The following is a 13,302-nucleotide window of genomic DNA, read 5'->3' on the forward strand; positions in this document are numbered from 1 at the left end:
GTGGTGTAAACTTACAGACAAAGATTTAACCAGCTCTGTATTGTAGCAGACTCGTGCGCGATTTCTTGTTGCTCAAGTTGGTCCGTCTCTCAAATGGGTCCCACTGGGAACCAAACTCAAAACGCCAAAGGGCGGAACAGTGATGCTCAACAATATATAAAGCTGCAATTAGCTACACATACAAGATTAAAATGTTACTTACATCGTAATGCATCATTAATAATATTATAATGTATATAATGATATGACACTTTACTGTTAACACTTCCTTTATAATGTTGTACTCTTACTTTAAGATTTCAAGACTGCTAGGACATTTACTTCACTAATAAAGGATTTGAATATAAACATTGCAAATCTATTGAAGCTGTCTACTAGAGTCCACTTTTGATACTTTACATGCATTTTGCTAGTAATATTTCTGCACTTTAGCTAATTTTAATGACTGTACAGTGATCCCTCGCTATATCGCGTTTCACTTTTCGCAGACTCGCTGTTTCGCGGATTTTTTTCAGTTTCATTTTGCATGCTTTTTTTTTTTTACAGCGTACTGTACAGTATGAACGCGCATTGTGTTCTGCGTCCTGATTGGCTAAGGGAGAACCGCACATGTGTTCTGCATCCTGTTTAAGGGAGTACTGTACAAAATGTGTGTAAAAGGGTGTATAAAAGTGTGTGGTTAGGGGTTTTACGGCCTTAAAACATGTATAATAATTGTAAAACTCACTTCGCGGATTTCGTTTATTGCGGGTTATTTTTGGAACATATCCCCCGCCATAAACGAGGGTTCACTGTATATTAGCTGAGAGTCAAAAGTATGAAAGCAAACCTTAACTCTGAGGGATTTATCTGTTACTGCATGTAAAAGTCTGATAGTTAATATGAAGTGAAGAGCTATCAGTTGAAGTACTTACCTAACAGCTTTAGTGTTGGTTCAGTTCGCTCTCGTTCTTCAGATTTGGATATTTCACCTTTCCTTCAGTTGTGAGGTTCTGCGTACATCTGACTGAGTTTCTGTGACTCTCACTGTCTTATATATTCTGTATGACCATTCCAGCATTCCAATATTCTATTCTAATTCATGAACTTAAACTCTTCCCTGGTAACCATCACAGCCATTATCGATGTCCCCATGTCCATTTGTACCTAGTGAAATACTCTTTATTTCAGTGCATATGCACCAGAAAAGATATCCACATGTTCATGATCATAAACTTCCATTATAAAGCACTTACACTTTATACAAGAGCTGCACCAATATGTGAAACTCAATGAAAATAAACTGAACTGTTTAAAACAGTCAAACAGATGAACAAATACTTTAAAATATTTGAACCATTATTGCATATTAACAATTTAGAACAGGAGGGGTCCACAACACCTAGAGGGTCCACAGAGGTACTGCAGGTGGTCCATCAAATTTTGTCATAATAATTGACAATTTTCACCAAAATAATGGTGAATGTGAGGGTGTAGATAATTGAGAAACTACAAACTGCAGATGCATTTGCACTCCAATTGGATAAGTCAGTAGACAAACAGCTCAAGACCACAGCTCTTTCCTTTTAATAACCAATAATATTTATGCATTATGCATTTATGCAACTTTTTATCAGTCACATTAAACACATATAGGCTAATAACCCATATGTGTATATAAATAGGTTAATACGGTGAAATCAAAGTTGAATAAAGTAAATACAAAAGTTATTTTAGGCCAGGGTAAAAATGTGAAATATTTAGAAAAATTAAATACATGTGGGGGTCCCTATTCTGTTTGTCTCTCATTCAAGGGGTACTTGGACTGAAAGAGCATTTGAATGATGATGATTATGATGATGATGAAACATCATAAAATAATGTTTAGTGAACAATTTTGGCAATCAATGACGGATTTGCCACATATATGTATTACACTGGGTGGGTCATAAACATTATTATCCTCAACCTGTGGACAGAAAATGACCAGAAGAATAAATAAAGTTGTTGTGAGGAAATAATAGTAAATGTATAGAACCTTTCTAGTCTTCTGATCACACTCACCCATTTACAGAGTTGGAGAGGTGCAACATTCATATTACACAACCCACAGACACTGATGGCAGTAACTTCAGTAATTTGCTCAAGGACACAACACTGTGATCAAACCACCAATCTTCCGATTAGTGGACGACCCACTCTGCTAAACCACAGCCCCCCATAATGACATTTCCCTCTTTGGAGTGAAGGGGAAATGGTTTAGGTGAGGATGTGTGGGAACTTCAGCTCCACCAGCATGGCTTTGTTTTTAACATCTTAATGTCTCCACACCAGAAGTCATATTTACACAATTAATAATTAATAAGCTGTTATCAAATCAAGACCGTGCAAAGCTGACAAAGTTATCAAATCACTACTACTTAACTACTAGAATCTAAATTATGAGGGCCCGAGCACGGCACGCTGGGGCGGGGCCCTATTGGACTTCGAACACTGAACAACGTTTAAAAGTAAATCGCATTTCCGATATCTCCTCAAAAACTCACGAAAATTTGCCTACGCCCTCAAAGTCGGGGTGTACAATTATGCATTTTGGGGGTCTCGCACATGGACGTACGCATATGGCTCAACAGCGCCACCTAGATGTGTATTTTTGGCGGTGCCCCTCGCCATGGTTTCGCCCACGTGTCTTAGTGACCCGGGCTACAGTGAAGCGTACGGCGTCCAATTTTTGTCAAATTTTGACTTTTCAGGTTTTGGGGTCATTTCCAGGGGTCGCATTTGAACGCACTGCTCCTAGGGATTTTATCCGATGTGTTTAAAACTTGGCGTGTGTGTTCTTCAGGCCTTGACAATGAAAAGTTATCAAAATCACAGTTTTTATCAGAGGGCGTGGCCGTGACAGCGCGTCAAAGTCAACGCTGCCGATCTCTGTCTGAAACTTCTTACGGTTAATTCGACATGCGCACATTTCGACGTGCGCACATGTGCGAAGGCCCGACCATCGCTGCTTGCAGCTTTAATAATTTATTTGTTTTTTAATTACCACACAATTCCATGTGTTAATAGTTTTTAGTTTTTTAGTTTGATGTCTTCAGTGTTCATCCACAATGTAGAAAAAAAGAAAAAGAAAACCATTGAATGAAAAGGTGTGTCCAATTCTCTGACAGGCACTGTGCTTGCACATAACACTTTCCAGTGAATAAGACTAAATAACTAGAAAAAATTCTAAAGAAATAGAGGATTATCACACTGCTCAGGAAATTCAGTACTAGAAAACTCCCGCCGAAATTTTGAGACTGACGAGTGGGCTGTTGCCGGGGGTCTGTATTCAAAAAGCACACCTCAAATAGTCATTTTTAACATGTTTATTTAGACACAGGAGTAGCTAGCAATTAGGATGTTAGCATTAGCATGTTAACATTAGCATTTATTTCATTCTTAGTGGCTAATGCTAATTAATATTAGCATGTTAACATTAGCATGTTAACGCTGATGCATTGACGCGCTAGCAATTAACATTAACATTAGCATGTTAACATTGGCATGTTAACATTAGCATGTTAACACTGATGTGCTAGCAATTAGCAGGTTAGCATTTTAGTGCTGATGTGCTGATGCGCTAGCAATTAACATTAGGATGTTAACATTAGCATGTTAGCAATGATGCGCTAGCAATTAACATGTTACCGTTAGCAAGTTAACATTACCATGTTAACTCTGATCCGCTAGCAAATAACATTAGCATGTTCACATTAGCATGTTAACATTAGCATGTCAGCGCTGATGCGCTGACTCGCTAGCAATTAACATTAGCATGTTAGCATTAGCATGTTACCATTTGCATGTTAACATTAGCATGTTAGCGCTGCTGCGCTGATGCGCTAGCAATTAACATTAGCATGTTAACATTAGCATGTTAACATTAGCATGTTAACATTAGCAGGTTAGCGCTGATGCACTAGCGCTGCATGTTAATGCATGTTAGCATTACCATGTTAGCACTGATGCGCTGACGCGCTAGCAATTAACATTAGCATGTTACCATTAGCATGGTAACATTACCATGTTAACGTTGATGCGCTAGCAATTAACATTAGCATGGTAACATTAACAATTACCATTATCATGTTAGCTTTAACATGTTAACATTAGCATTTGTTAACGTTGATGAACTAAGAATTACCATTAGCATGTTAGCCTTAGCATGTTAGTGCTGATGCGCTGACGCGTTAGCAATTAACATTAGCATGTTGGCATTAGCATGTTACCATTAGCATGCATGTAACTCTTAGTGGCTAATGTTAATTAACATTAGCATGTTAACATTAGCATGTTAGCAATTAACATGTATTTAATTACTAGTGGCTAATGTTAATTAGCACTAATTTTAGCATTGGTCGCTAATGTTAGCAAATAGCATGTGTTAGCACTAGCTGCTCTACTGTCTCTGTCTGCCATTTTAGACAGACAAGTTCAAATGAAGTGCCAAGAACTATTAAAATGGCCGCCGCTAGGCTTCTGCCTGCTGGCCCCTCCCCCCTCTCTTCCTTCAAGCAGGCTGAGGTTGCCAAGCAACCAGGACCTAATCAGCAGCAGCTAATCTGCACCTGTTAAAATGTCAGTTGGAAATCCTGACAGAGAGAGAGAGAAAATGCTGAGACCTATTTTTTCACTGATTTTTCTGCTCCTCACTCTAGCTGATGATGTCATCCACTGTAGCACAAACATTCTGCCACATACACACCCATTATAAACCCAGAAATTTGACTAAAAACCTGCTCAACTTTGAGCCTTGATAGTTTAAAAACAGTAAAAGCTGTCGATGAGTGTAGTGAATCCCTGAAGAGAAGGCAAGCGTACCCACGTTTTAAAGTTTAAATGAAGTCTCTCGGTGAAAGTATGCCAGAGCAGTTCATTGTTGTAAATATCAGTTTTACAGACATTTTTTTTCGGGCTTTCCCATTCATTCCCTATGGGAAATTTTTCACGGCTTTTTGTGAATAAATTTGAATAAATCGCAAAAACCTCACGAACCTCTTAAGAAGTATAGCACGGAATCGGGATCAAGACGCACGTTTTGATATATAATTTGTTGGGGTCCTCTCATCGCTGCAGGCCGCATTCATCGGCGAAAAAGGGCGGAAGATGAATAACTGAAAATTCCCGCAGAAATTTTGAGAGTGACGAGTGGTGTTGCCGGGGTTCTGTATCAAAAAGCACACCTCAAATAGTCATTTTTAACATGTTTATTTAGACACAGGAGAGCATAGCGCTGCGCGCGCAAGCAATTGACATTAGCGTGTTGACAATTACCATGTCTTTAATTTTTATGGGCTAATGTTAATTAATATGTTAGCATTTGCATTAATTTTTAGCATGGTGCCGTAATGTTACCAGTTAGCATGTCTTTACAGCTAACGCTAATGAGCTAGCTGCTCTGCTGTCTCTGACGTGCTAGCAATTAACATGTATTCTTACTGACTGAAAATGAGTGGCTAGCATTAACCACGTGCTAGCAGTGTAACATTATAGCATGCTAGCATTAGCATTTTATCAATGAGCATGTATTTAATTCTTAGTGGTTAATAGTAATCAATAAGCATAGCAGGTTACCATACCAGGTTGGCATTAGCATGTTAACATTAGCATTTATTTAATACTTAATGGCAATGGCTAAACGTTAACACGCTAGCTGCGCGCTGTCATGTCGTTCATTTTAGACAGACAACGCGCTAGCAATTATCATTAGCAGGTTAGCTTTAGCATGTTAACATGGCATGTACTTAATCCTAGTGGCTAATGTTAATTAACAAACATGTTAGCAATGATAATGTATTAATTCTTACTCGTGGCTAATGCTCATGGCTAGCGCAGATGGCTACAAATTAACATTAACAGGTGAATTAGCATGTATTTATTTCTTGTGGGCTAGTGCTAGTTAACATTTGCATGTTAGCATTATATAAAAGCAAGTAGCATGTATTTGGTTATTTGTGGCTAAGGGTAATGGCTAGCGCTGACGTGCTAGCAAGTAGCTTAGCATGTTAGCAGTTGTCATGTAATAAATTCTTAGTGGCTAATGCTAATTGTAGTGTTGACGCGCTAGCAATTACCATTTGTGAGTAATTTTGGCTTTGGGCCCGTAATGTTAACAGTTAGCATGTCTTTACACGCTAGTGCTAACGCGCTAGCTGCTCTGCTGTCTTGGCGCACTAACAAATTAAATATTACCATATTAACATTAGCATGTATTCTTAGTGACTAAAAATTATGGGCTAAGCACTGACGTGCTAGCACTTAACATTAGCATGTTACCATTAGCATGTATTCTTAGTGACTGAAAATGAGTGGCTAGCACTAACTGCTAGCAATTAACATTAGCATGTTAGCATTAACATGTTAGCATGATCATGTATTTAATTTAATTCGTAGTGGCTAATGTTAATTAACTTTAGCAGGTAACATTAACATGTAGCATGATCATGTATTTTCATTCTAGTGGCTAATGCTAATTAGCTTTAGCAGGTTAACATTAACATGTTAACATGAATCATGTATTTAATTTTCTAGTGGCTAATGCTATAACATTAGCATGTTAACAATAACATGTTAGCAATGATAATGTATTTAATTCTTAGTGGCAAATGCTAATTAAACATTAGCATGTTAACAATACAGGTTAGCAATGATTCATGTACTTAATTCCTAGTGGCTAATGTTAATTAACATTGAGCATGTTAACATTAACAGTTGAGCAATGATCATGTATTATTCTTCCCGGCTAATGCATTGCTAGCGCAGACGGCTAACAATAACATTAACATGTTTAGAATTAGCATGTATTAATTATGTGTGGGCTAGTGCTAATTAACATTTAGCATGTTAGGCACATCATAGATTAGCAAGTGCAGTATTTGGTTATTCGTGGCTAATGCTAATTGCTAGTGTTGACGCGCTAGCAATTACCATTGCAGTAATTTTAGCTTTAGCACGGACGGTGCTAGCACTTAACATTAGCTGTACATTAACAGGGTATTTAATTCCTAGTGGCTAAACTAATTAGCTTAGCAGTTAACATTAACAGGTAACAATGAATCATGTATTAATTCTTAGTGGCTAATAGGGATGTAACGATACACTCACTCACACGACTCGATTCGTAGTCACGATTTTTTGTTCACGATAACGATTGTTTTCAACGATTAATTAAAATCAAATAAGCTACAACAATTGGACCAAATAAATTACTTTTTATTTGTAGGAAAAAAATCTCGCTTTACAGAAAACTCCAAACAGTTTGTGTTCTTTAGGGCTGCCAAGCAAGCAGCGATCTGACCATTACCTTCAGCTTGAAGTATGAGCTAACTGAAAATAAAACAAACAAGATGATAGCTCATTTACCCTTTAATGAGAGTTCACGGCCCCGGGAAACGGCGAGGTCCGGCGCGGAAACGCAGAGCCGGTCGCGGCGCACACCCGGAGGAAATGTGCCCGGCGGGGCCACCAGCGCCGGGGAGAGGTCCGACGAAGGGATCCTCCCGCACGGTGCGGCCGTCTCTGACCTGACTTTAATCCCCCGTGCGACTGCGCGGAAGTTGGCGTGATTGGTTTAGAATTGTGCAACACCCCGAATTCACAGGGATTCACTAAAGTTGCGTTGAAGTTGCAAAATTGCAAACATCGTGAAATTCCTGGGGATCTGTGTATGGTATCATTTACAGTACAGTCAGCCTGACGCCGATTAACCACTACTGAAGCCTTGGTGTAGGGGTGGTGTGTGTGTGTTGTGTGACACAGAAAGGCAGACGCGGCAGTGGAGCTGCAGCCACACACGTAACCTATTTCTAAGTAAAAAAAAAGACGAAAACAACATATCAATTTTTCATTCATTTTATTTGTATAGCCCCAAAGTCACAAAGTACATTTGCCTCAGAGGGCTTTACATCTGTACAGGAGCGACACCCTCTGTCCTTAGACCTCGTTCGAGTGAGGAAAAACTTGCCCACAAAAACCCTTTTAACAGGGAAAAAATGTGGAAGAAACCTCAGGAAGAGCTACAGAGGAGGGCCCCTCCCAACCGACAGACGTGCAGGATGTCACGTGTACAGGACAAATCAACACAAACATATTGTACAAATGACTGATAAATGACAATGATTATAATGAATGATAAAATGATTACATAATAATATGGTAGTTAATAGACAGTAATACATATGAGTGGGCGTCATGCAGGATCACAGCAGCAGCCACGATCCACGAGAACCTGCTGGACGACAGAGCACAGAAACTCCGGGGAAGTTTGGTTAGTAACATGCATTAATGAGACATATCCTACTTCTCTCGCATTTGCCAAGAATCGCGATTCATTTTTTCTGTCAACCGATGCGAGTCGTCACACATTGTGTACCAATTTAATCGGGGCACGATGCAATCGTTACATCCCTAGTGGCTAATGCTAATTAACATTAGCAGGTAACATTAACATGTTTAGCAATGATCATGTATTTAATTCTTAGTGGGCTAAGGGTCATTACGCTTAGCATGTTACATTAACAGGTTAAATTAAACATGGTTAGAATGATCATGTATTAAAATTCTTGTAGTGGCTAATGCAATTGCTAGCTGGACATGCTAGCAATTACATTTGCACTAATTTTATGGTGCTGCTATGTTAGCAGTTAGCTGTCTTACAGCAGTGCGTGTCTAGCTGCTTTGCTGTCTCTGTCGGCCATTGCACAGACAATTCAAATGAAGCCATAGAACGCTCAAATGGCCGCCACTGGGCTTGCTGCACGTTGGTCAGTTGGAACGCCAGTTGAAAATCCTGGACAGAGAGAGAGGGAAATGCTGAGGACCACCCCTCGAAAAGGAGGGCTCTATGCCAAACCGTAATTCCAATCATTGAAGCCGAAATCACTGGGGCATCCTGTTCCCTTCCGTGATCGTTTTACATATTTATTTTGTGTCGATAAATGAAGAAACTTGCCCTCCGAGCAGAGAAAGAGAAACGTTACGATTCTGCCTGTCCTTAAAAAAATTTCCTCCCTTTTTTAAAATGGCAGTGAATAGGCTGAGGATGGAGTACTACTCGACAGTTAGCCCTGTATGGAGCCAAAACTATAAAAGAGACAGACTTCAACAGGTGTTATCACGCGATCACTCGAATGTTTCCTACATTTGAGGGGATAATCATGTCTGTAGCTGGGCATTTAAAGGCACGGTAGTCGAATACGTTTTAATTTTTTTTTTCAGCAGCATTATTGTTTGCAATTTTTTTCACATGATTTGTCTCTACGGCAAAATGTCAAAGCGGGCAAGGCGATTAGTGGGACTTTCTGCTTTTGGGTGCGGGTCTAAGGGCGGGAAACGAAAGGGGAAAAAAATTCGGGGGTTTGTGGTGTTAATTATCGAAAAATCATTTCGAAAACTATTCTCCCTGCTCCTCCATCGAAAAGCTGATGATGTCCACCACTCTACTAGCACAAACATTCCCTCCACATACACACCCATTTATAAACCCAGAACTTTTGACTAGGAGAAAAACGGCAACACGACTTCCTCAAACTTTTGGACCCTTGATAGTTTAAAAAAAAGAAAAAAAGGATGAAACGGTAAGAAGCAGAAAGCGGAAGCCTGTCGATGAGGTGTCAAGTGAATCCCTGAAGATAAAGGGAAGGGGCAATAAAAAAAAGGAGCCTGGGGGGGAGAGAGGAAGGCCTCTGAGATAGACGCGGTAGAGCGTTTGTAAAGTCAAGAAAAAGGGGGAAGGAGAGTTCAAAAGGGAAACAGGGAAAAAAAAGGGGGAAAAGAAGACAAGAAAGAGAAAAAAGGAAAGAAAAGAAAAAAGGGGGGAAGGAGAGAAGGAGAAAAAACAGTAAAAACGGGAAAATAGAAAAGAAAAAAGGTTACAAAGGGTTCGAAGGAGAGGGGGAGGAAAAGAAAGGGGGGAAGCGCAAGGTGGAAAGGGATTCGGACACCTTTCCCGAAACCAACGAAACCCACCCACCTTATTCTCCGTTGTTCTCTCGGACCGTGCTGTACTACTCCTCTCCTCTCTGGAAGTGCTCGGTGAAAAGGAGATCGATGAAGCTTCATTTTTGCAGAGAGGAAGGAAGGGAAAGAGGTACACGTGCCCGGCGGGTCCAGTATCAGCACCCCCCCCCAGATGGAGGAGGAATGATAGGTTGGGTGAAAACTGTCAATGTTGTAAAATGTGGGGGGGGTGATTTTAAGGGAATGGATTTGATAGGATTGTGGGTATTTGAAATAGATATTTAGGGGGTTTAGAGGTGATAGTGGAAATGGATAAAATATGATTTTTTTAATATTTTTGTATTTCGGATAAAGTGGGGAAGAGGGGAGGGGAGAAGCGAGATACCGGGCGCATTAAGTTCCCAAGGATTATAAAAGGTGTTATAATCGAATGTGTATTAATAGCGGCGATGTCATTTCTTTATAATAGTGCGGGAAAAGAAAAGGGAAAAGAGGAAAGAGAGAGAGAAGGGGAGAGCAAAAGTTATAGGTGGATAGTCAAGGTTTGTATGGAATGAGTTTTGGTAGAATATGGGAAAGATGTGTGATGATAATTTGATTGGGGTTATTTGGCGGAAGATGGTGTGTTCTCACCACGAGACCTCAAGACATGGTGGGCAGGTGCGGAAAGGGGGGGGACAGGGCGAGGGGGCGCGGGGCCACCCTCGCGGGCATCGATCGTAGAAAGAAATGAAGACACAGAGGACCGCATGCGGAAAAGACAACAAGCGGCACAGCCAGGCCACGGCTGCGCCCGGCACGGGGAGGGGGAGGAACGGCGGGAAAGCCGTAGAAGGCGGAGAGAGGGACTGGTAAAACAATCGAGACGTGGGGAAAGTAAAATAGTCCGGCATTACAAAAACGAAGTGGCGTGAAAATATCTTAATCCGCCAAGTCTACGACCGCTGCACTCGGTCTCTTTCCTCCGGGCCCCGGTTGGCTGGGCCAGCGGGCCGGGGGGATATATGGCCCGGCGCAGCGGCAGAGAGGAGGACCTTGGGAAATTTTGGTGCACGACGTGCGGCCACCGGTCTCGGCCGCCGTCCTCCTCGGCGTCGCTCCTCCTGGCTTGCCTCCAAAAACGAGGCTTGAAACTGATCGTATACGTTTCAGTCCTGAGAATTCCGTACCCCGTATTTTATGCTCTATCCATGGTGTTTATTTTTGTATTTTTTCCTTTCCTCGCGCGCCGCGGATCCGGCGGGAGGCTATCAGAGGGCGGATCACGCACATGAAAAGGAAATTCCTACATAAGTGAGAATTTTTATGGGTTTCCTGCGGAAGGGAAGGGGAAAAAATACTCAGGTGTCGGAAAACCCCGAGGAGAAAACTCAAAGACTCAAACCGCCAAGAAGAGAAAACACGGCCAAACCCGGCGGTGAGAAAAGGGTGGGAAAAAAAAGCTATCTTCACTCCCCAGGTAGTCCTGTGATTACCGATCAAGCGCACGCCGGTTCATGGCCCGCTGGTTCCGGCCGGGTCCTCACAAGCAAGAGTCAGCCTGCCCCGCCTCGCCTCCCCCACTAGCCTCTCCGCAACAGACGGCTCTATTGCGGATGCGCTGCCTGGGAAGTCCATTTCGCGGCGTAAAAGTAAAACGGGTAATCGGGGAAAGGAAGGAGGAAGGGGGGGGAGAAAAAGGAGTGAAGGGGAGGAAGGGGGACGGAATGTCCCAGGTCTGGTTACGTGGCGCTAGCGGAGGTGGACCCCAAAAGGTTGCCCGGGCGGCCACAAGGAGAGGCGAGTGGCGACACCCGGGGGAGGAATCACCTCGAACGAAATGTTGAGAGTGGGACTAGGGGGATAGGGTAGAAAAGGAGGGCAGGGTGGGATTGGAAAAAAAAATAAGTCAAACGGGGGGGTGACAGCATAAAGTGAAAAAATTCAAAAAGAATAACAGACAACGGCGCCGAGAAGGGATCAAAGATAGGTCAAATTTTTAACATGTTTATATGTATAACAGCATGAGCAGGAGTTGAAGTGAGCACGAGGGGGAATGGGGAGGATACGGGCTGAATTGGGAGGACGCGGGAGGATGTGGATAGGTTGAAAGAGGAGGTAGTGGGCAGAGAAGTGGGGATAGATGAGGGTTGGGTCTTATTTTCGTGACAAGGTTTAGGGGATAACCGACAAGCTAAAGCAAGGACAGGTCAGGAAGCTAAAGTTAGACGCGGAACAGATAAAAAATGGCACCCTTGAAGAAGAGAAATTTAAAAAGCATTTGCATATATAAGGCGGATAGAACATGGAATGGGGGGTCTAAACAATGGAAAATGCGTGAAAACAGAAAAAAATGAAGAGAGAGAAAGAGATAAAAATAAGAAATGCAAAGACTGAACATATCTATTATAAAAATTATTAATTTTCTATCGGAAGCAAGGGAGAGAAAAAAAAGAAGAGAATTTCAGGGTGAAAGATTAATGTGTGCTAGTTATAGTCGTTTCTTAGATGATATTATTAGCTAGGAAGAGAAAGAGAAGAGGAAAGAGAGAAGAGTAAAAAGAAAGGGAAAGAGAAAGAAGAAATAAAAAGAAAAATATCTGGGGAGGGGGGATTTTCTCAATGAAAAGGGAGTCGAAAGGAATAGGGGGAAGATCGAGATGAGTGAAAGAAAGAGAAAATTACGTGTTTTGCAGGGGTGGGCTAGAAAAAGAAAAGAAAAGTAAAGGTTGAACTGGGGAAGTGGGTAGATGGCTTGAAAGGAGTGAAGGAGAGGGGGGAAAAAAGGGGATGAGAAAGAAAAAAATAGGGGGGAAAAAGGTGTTCGGAAAAGAGGTGGGAAACTAAAAAGGAGTGAGGGGGACAAGTAATCAAGAAAAGGGGGGGATGGGAGAGAAGCTTGACATAGGGAAGAAAAATATGGGAAAGGGTGGCGTAAGAGGGGGGGAAAGGAAAAGGAAGAGAGATTAGGTGAAAGCTAGAAGAAGGGAGGGGGGGGGGGGAGGAAATCATGAGAGAAGAGGGGAAAGAAGAATGTTGGGAGAAAGGACAGAGGAGGGATGCTGAATCGGAAAAAAAAAGAGTGGGGAGAGGGGAGGAAGACAGAAATGGGGGGGGGAAAAAAGGAAAAGAAAAGCTGTTGAAGACAATAGAGGAGGAACCGATAATAAAAAAGGGAGTACGGAGGGGAAAAAAAAAAAAAAGAAAATAAAAAATTAAATAGGAAGCTGATGGGGGGCAAATGGGTTGGGTGTGTGCAGGCTGGAGGGAAAGAGGGGAAAATGATGGGAAAGGGATATCTGGTGGAGTGAAGAAAAATCTGGGAGAGGAGTTTAAAGTTGTCGG

This window comes from Larimichthys crocea, chromosome III (assembly GCF_000972845.2).
Source record: "Larimichthys crocea isolate SSNF chromosome III, L_crocea_2.0, whole genome shotgun sequence".
Classification (NCBI taxonomy): Eukaryota; Metazoa; Chordata; class Actinopteri; family Sciaenidae; genus Larimichthys; species Larimichthys crocea.